Source organism: Balaenoptera borealis (genome assembly GCF_965194805.1).
Source record: "Balaenoptera borealis genome assembly, chromosome: 9".
NCBI classification, from domain to species: domain Eukaryota; kingdom Metazoa; phylum Chordata; class Mammalia; order Artiodactyla; family Balaenopteridae; genus Balaenoptera; species Balaenoptera borealis.
This window is the reverse complement of record NC_138873.1, coordinates 37,375,820-37,383,076: the sequence shown is the minus strand read 5'-3', so window position 1 is coordinate 37,383,076 and position 7,257 is coordinate 37,375,820. Positions and strand designations below refer to the sequence as shown.

General features: G+C 41.3%; 1 pseudogene across 1 annotated transcript; it reads left to right on the top strand.

Annotated features, from left to right (window-relative positions):
• The first annotated feature begins 1,567 nt into the window (after nucleotides 1-1,567).
• LOC309635236 (inositol-3-phosphate synthase 1 pseudogene) lies at nucleotides 1,568-5,736 on the top strand (annotated as a pseudogene). The gene has a single exon. The product of its transcript is annotated as an inositol-3-phosphate synthase 1 pseudogene (transcript).
• The last annotated feature ends 1,521 nt before the right edge of the window (nucleotides 5,737-7,257 follow it).

The following is a 7,257-nucleotide window of genomic DNA, read 5'->3' as shown; positions in this document are numbered from 1 at the left end:
AAAGAAACAAAATTGAGTTATCTGTAATGAGGTGGTTGGACCCAGAGTCTTCATACAGAGTGAAATAAGTCAGAAAGAGAAAAACAAATACCATATGCTAACACATATATATGGAATCTAAAAAAAAAAAAAAAGAAAAATGGTTCTGAAGAACCTAGGGTCAGGACAAGAATAAAAACGTAGACATAGAGAATGGACTTGAGGACACGGGGAAGAGGAAGGCTAAGCTGGGTCAAAGTGATAGAGTGGCATGGACATATATATACACTGCCAAATGCAAAATAGATAGCTAGTGGGAAGCAGCCACATAGCACAGGGAGATCAGCTCGGTGCTTTGTGTCCACCTAGAGGTGTGGGATAGGGAGGGTGGGAGGGAGATGCAAGAGGGAGGAGATATGAGGATATATGTTTATGTATAGCTGATTCACTTTGTTATACAGCAGAAACTAACATACCATTGTAAAGCAACTATAACTCCAATAAAGATGTTAAAAAATAAATAAATAAATAAAGTACCAGATGGTAAAGATTTTAGGCTTTGCAAACTATAACAGTCTCTGTCGAAACTACTCAACTTTGTTTTTGTGGCTTGAAAACAACCACAGACATGATAAAAATGAATAAGCTGTGTTTCAATAAAACTTTACTTACAAAAACAGGCAACTGGTTGGATTTAGCCCATGGGCTATAGTTTGATGCCTCCTAATGTAGACTAAATATATGCTGGAAGAGGGATCTATGGTATTGTAATGTTGCCTATATCGAGATAGGACCACGATTTCTTGTAAATGTAGAATACGCTCCTTTATTTTCTCCAAGAGTCTGGTTGATGCATATTGTATTTTAAATATAAGCATACACCTAAGACTAAAATATTCAGAGTTCAAATAAACAGGCAGAGAAGAACATATGCTGTGACCCTCAGGTCAAACAATGTTCATGCCCTCATTAATTTATTTTACACATATTTGTGGGTTGCCTATAATATATAAATTACTGTGCTAGGTACTACATGGGATGCAAATATGGGTAAGACTGAGACTCTTTCATCAGGAAGTTAAGACCCCAATAGGGGAAAATAACACATTCATAAATATATATAATACAAGATATACAAAGAAATGGGTCACAAAAGAAATAAAAATACATTGTTCTAGATGAGGGAGAAATTACTCTTGACTGACTTGAAGTGCGGAGTTTTGGGAAAGAGATCAGAGCCCTTTTCATGAAGGAAATATGATATATGTACCAGGTCTTGTAGACCTAGGCAAGTAGAAATTAGAAAGGCAATACTGAGAGAAAGGGCATTAAAAAACAAAGAAAACAACATAAACAAAAGTCCAATAGTGAAAAAAAAAGCATAGACTATGGAATAAAAACGAATAATTTGTGCAATCTGAAGCTTATACAGTTTTTTGAGCCCTATTTAAGAAAAAGAATATAAAATTACATACAAAAATGAATATGTATTTGTAATGAGAAAAGAAGTCACAACAAATGAGAAACTTTTAAAAGCAGCAAATACCACACATATCACAAGATCCAGACACTATGCAACATTTGAATTATGTTACTATCTAACACACCTCTCTCCAGGGACTGGCTACACTCTTCAATCCTATCTCCATAGGACAAGGAAGATAACTCAGGCTTTCCTCTAGCACAGCTGATCATAATGTGTTTACCAGCAATAGTATATAAAAGTTTCTTTCAACTTCACAAAATATCTATTAATAATGGGTAAAATTTTAGGACTACTGTCAAATTGAGGAAACCCTTTAAATTGTGTGACATTGCGGGTCATTTCAAAGCATTCTGTGCACTAATTGTAAATATTCCTTGAACTGACGACAAATCAATCATGAATCACTGATGTCCTTATGTAGTGGCATATCATTAGTTTTATGTTATCTTTGTTGGAGAAAGTATCACGTGTCAAGAATTTAAATCTTGGGGCTTCCCTGGTGGCGCAGTGGTTGAGAATCTGCCTGCCAATGCAGGGGACACGGGTTCGAGCCCTGGTCTGGTAAGATCCCACATGCCGCGGAGCAACTGGGCCCGTGAGCCACAACTACTGAGCCTGCGCGTCTGGAGCCTGTGCTCCGCAACAAGAGAGGCCGCGATAGTGAGAGGCCCACGCACCGCGATGACGAGTGGCCCCTGCTTGCCACAACTAGAGAAAGCCCTCACACAGAAACGAAGACCCAACACAGCCAAAAATAAATAAATAAAATAAATAAATAAACTCCAATCTCTTAAAAAAATAAATAAAGCTTTCCTTTGTTTTAAAAAAAAAAGAATTTAAATCTTTTATCAATGTGTTCATACGTCACGCCTCATCATTAATCAGATTATCAAATAGTTCATGAACCTATTCATTATGTCCATTTGCAAAGTATTTCTTCCTCTTAGTGAATTTAGAGGAGAGGAACCTTATATGATGAGAAAGCCTGCGTAAGGCAATATCTGTGGGCCACCAAAATAACACTTTGAATAATTTTAATTACAAATTCTGTATTTCTACAGTTTGGTGATTTTATTACCTATTTCAATAATCAATTACACTAGCAGCACTTAAGTTGTTTTAAATGTTTAAAAAATATAAAGAAAGAATGCACCAACTTACGAGGTCATAAAATTAATATAACCTCTTGATGAATAAAATTTATCATGATATATTTTTAGCGCCATCTAGTGTTTAAAAGACTTCATAGAGTAAATAAATATGCAAACAATTTAGTTTTAAAACTTTTGTCAACATATACTCTTTGATTCTACATCCCAGTCATACCATCTAAGATTTTCCATTAAATACTGACAATAAAATAATTGATTGTAAGGTTATGTGGGCTTCTAGAAATTAAATCATTATGAAATAAAAGGAATTAAGTCATCCCTTCACTATTTTACAGGTGATGTCAGTCAGGACCTCAGCTACCATAAAACAAAGGGACTAGTTCTCATTGAAATGCCCAATCAGATAAATATTTTCATAGAGTCTTCAGTCTATGAGGATATGTTTGATTCAAAACAAGTTGAATTTAAACTGTTATGTGATATCTTTTTAAATAAAAATTTATTTTATGACTCACTTTATAGCTCTATTAAAAGTTTTCTGAAGTTTTACTTAGCTGTCCGCCGCTGTCCCAGCTGACTCCGCGCCGCTCGTCGCGATGGAGGCCGCCACCGAGTTTGTGGTCGAGAGTCCAACACGGTCTATAGTCCGAGGCCAGCGAGGTGCAGTAAGCACCGGATGACGTGCATCAGCCGCGAAGCCGCCATCCTCAAGATGCACCCCAGGTCCACGCTTCACCTTCCGGACCGCCCGGCAGATGCCCGGGCTCGCGGTCGTGCTCCTGGGCTGGGGCGGGAACAACGGCTCCAGACTGACCGCTGCAGTGCTGGCGCACCGACTGCGCCTGTCCTGGCCCACGCGCACCTGCCACAAGGAGGCCAACTACAGCGCCTCGCTGACGCAGGCGGCCCCGTTAACCTGGGCCTGGTCAACGAAGGCCAGGAGGTATTCGTGCCCTTCAGCTCGCTGCTGCCCATGGTGGCGCCCGACGACCTCGTATTCGACGGCTGGGCCATAATCGTCTCTGAACCTGGCGGAGGCGATGCAGTGCACACAGGAGCCACAGGAAAAACCGCGGCCGCACCTGGAGGCCCTGCTCCCGCGGCCCGCCGTCTACCTCCCAGAGTTCCTCGCGGCTAACTAACCAGAGCGCGCGGGCCGACTACGTCATCCTGGGCACGCGCGCACAGCAGCTGCAGCGGATCTGTACCGACTTCTGCGGCTTCCAGTCCGGCGCTGGGCTGGCTGAAGTCATCAGGCGGAAGACAGCGAATACCGAGCACTTCTCCGAAGTGACCCCGGGCCTCAGTGACACCTCTGAGAACCTGCTGCGCACCATCCAGCTGGGCCTGCAAGTGTCACCCTCCACGCTCTTTGCGGTGGCCAGCGTCTTGGAGGGCTGCTCCTTCCTCGGTGGGTCCCCACTGACCACGCTGGTGCCTGGTGCCCTCGAGTTCAAGTGGCAGTGCAGCCTCTTTGTGGGTGGAGACGACTTCAGATCGGGCCAGACCAAGGTCAAGTCCGTGCTCGTGGATTTGCTTATCTGCTCTGGCCACGAGACCACGTCCATCGTGAGGTACAACCACTTGGGCAGCAATGACCGGCAGAACCTGTCGACCCCGCCGCAGTTCCGCTCCAAGGAGCTGTCCAAGAGCAGCGTGGTGGACGACACAGGGCGCAGCAACCCAGCGCTCTACTAGCAGGTCGTGGAGCCCGGTCACTGTGTGGTCATCAAGTATGTGCCATACGTGGGCGACAGCAAGCGTGCCCTGCATGAGCACATCAGAGCTGATGCTGGGCGGTACCAGCACGCTGGTGCTGCTCAACACGTGCGAGGACTCGCTCCTGGCCGCGCCCATCATGCTGGACCTGGCGCTGCTGACAGAACTGTGCCAGCGCGTGAGCTTCTGCACCGACGTCGACCCAGAGCCGCAGAGCTTCCACCCCGTGCTGTGGCTGCTCAACTTGGCTTCCTCTTCCAGGTGCCACTTGTGCCGCCAGGCAGCCAGGTGGTCAGCGTGTCCTTCTGCCCCCGCAGCTGCACGGAGAACAACATCCTTACGGCCTGCGTGGGACTCCGGCCGCAGAACCACAAGCTTCTGGAGCGCAAGATGGAGTGCCCTGGCCTCAAGCGAGTTGGGCTTGTGCCTGCCACCTGTGCCTTGCAAGAAAGGACCAGTGCCCACCGCCCCCAGTGGCTATACTGGTGACGCCAACGGGCACTTGTAGGCTGAGTCACCCCAGATGCCCACCACCTAAGGCCATGGCCATACAGCTCCCCCGTAACTCCTGTCCCCATTGCTCCTCAGAACCCAACCCTTCCAGGCCCCCCAAAGATAATAAAGCTAGTACCCCTATCAAAAAAAAAAAAAGTTTTATGCAGCAAATCAGTAGGTTTACGATCACCATCACCAAAACCAAACTAAGTTCTTTAATCAAAACAACACAGCTTTCTTGGTTTTACTATTTTTATCCTATAACAAACAATACTGGGTTAACAAAACAGAAGTTAATTTAAACTGTGTTATTGTTATGTGTGAAACATAAAACTAAAAAAAACAAAAAATTCTGCGGTCACCATGAGAAACAAGGGATAGGATTCGTTCTTTCTCCTCCTTTTACTATTAATTCACTGACCATCTAAAACAGCTGAATTTACATGCTATTAAATTCCTATTGCTCTTAGAATCAGAGGGTTAGACTGAGAAAGTCAAAACAAGTTACAAGTTTTTAAAAGTGATACAAACTACAAATACCACAAGATCCAGAAAATATCATCATAATTTTACCCTAGGCTAATTTTTAAAAAAATTCAGAGTATTACAGGACTAAATCTTTATGGTCCCCCAGGAAGTTATGGAAATAGAGGTTATTTCAAGAAGTTATCAATCAACAGTGTGACATACTGAAGGCCAGTCAATCGGAAGGGAGGAGAGAGAACAGGAGGTGAAAGGCAAGTGAATAGTGCCTGGCTGGAAATTCCCTTGGTGGAAATTTAAAACTGAATTTTGGAGAGCAGCAGTAACAGTAGGTGCGTATGGGTGTATGTGAGAATCCGTGTGTATTAAGTGACAAGCAACACAGATAAGCCTCTTTGACTAGTAGCCCAATAGAGTACATTTTGCTGTGAATTCAAAAGCATAAAAGCATTCAAAAGCATATATCTTTTCTCTCATGTGGGAGGCTCTCAAGTAACTTGCTATACCTTCTGTGTACTCAGAAAATATAATCTGAATGATTTCTCCCTTTAAAATTTCCTAGTGCAAATGAGAACATTTTTTTGTAGGTAGAGAGGAAGAAATTTTTACCTCAGTTTCTGCCTAATCCAGGTGCTATTAAATTCCATCTGCTGATTAGAGTTGCAATGTGAAAAGAGCTCCCCCAAAATATTTCTTGAATTATTCATCCTTAACCCTAATATGTATTCTGGTTTAAGTGAATGGTTGAATCTAGTCTGGCAATTCTAACAATCAATTAGAGCACTAGTCGTCACACTGACTGTAGAGACAAAAACAAGAAAAAGGAATCATAAATTTGACTTGCTGTTGTGTTTTGCCCATAGTTTATGATTTTATTCCTTTAAATATCCCATTTAAAATTGCTTCAAATGAAATGCAATGCATTATATAACCAAAAGTTTTATCGTTAAAACATTTTAAAACTACATGTTACATTTAAAATTTTTTCCAAAAATAAATTTATTGGAAAGTCACATTTTAATTGTATCTTTTATTTGTAAAAATTATTTTTATTTAACCCATCTATTCTATCTTCTTTTCCACGTAGAATTGCAAGTAGTCTCATGCAGAAGAAAACAAGTTACTTTAAAGAATCATCTAAAAAGTCCCAGTCACAACTACCTTCATTAATTCTTCCCAATATTTCACAGTTGTCTTTGTATAGAAATTCTTCCTAATAAATACATCTTCTATTCTTGGGTATTTATGATATATACTCAAGGTCATACAGGTGCTAATTATCACTACTATGGCAATCACATTATAATATATAAATGTATCAAATTAACATGTATGCTTTAAATTTACACAGTGTTATATGTCAAATATATTTCAATTTGAAAAAAATACCGAAGATCATTTTCTGAGGTCCTATATTTAAAGAAGTTCAATATTTGTTCATCATTCCCTTTCATACACATGAAAATAAGCTTTAAGATGCCTCATGAAGCTTTCCTCTGTAAGGTAAATAATTGTTTCTTTTTTCTAGGTCTTCATTTTAGGCTAAGACGAAGTATTTTATTTACTTAAATATTCATTCATTTGTTCATTTAATATTGGACTCCTTTCTTGATTCCAAAAAAGCTTGAGGCATTTTACAGATTTAAAAGACAATTTTCAGGATAAAGCACAAAGGCAAGTAAATATTTAAGTATTAAATAAGTGAACGTCATTATAAAATGATGCCTTCGGATATAAGACAGTGAATCTTATTGTACAATTCACCATAAGCTGGTTTCATTTTTTAAAGTTCTAAGATTCCTACAATGGTGAAAATCATTAACTGATGTACCGGAGCTTAAAGATAACCGTACCACACAGATTCTCAACGTTCTGTTGCCCCCACTACCTCAGGGACTCTTGGGGAATGGGCTGTCATTGGGTAGTGCCTCAACACAACATATCCAGTACTTCCTGGATAGCAGAGGGATGGGGTCAACAGCG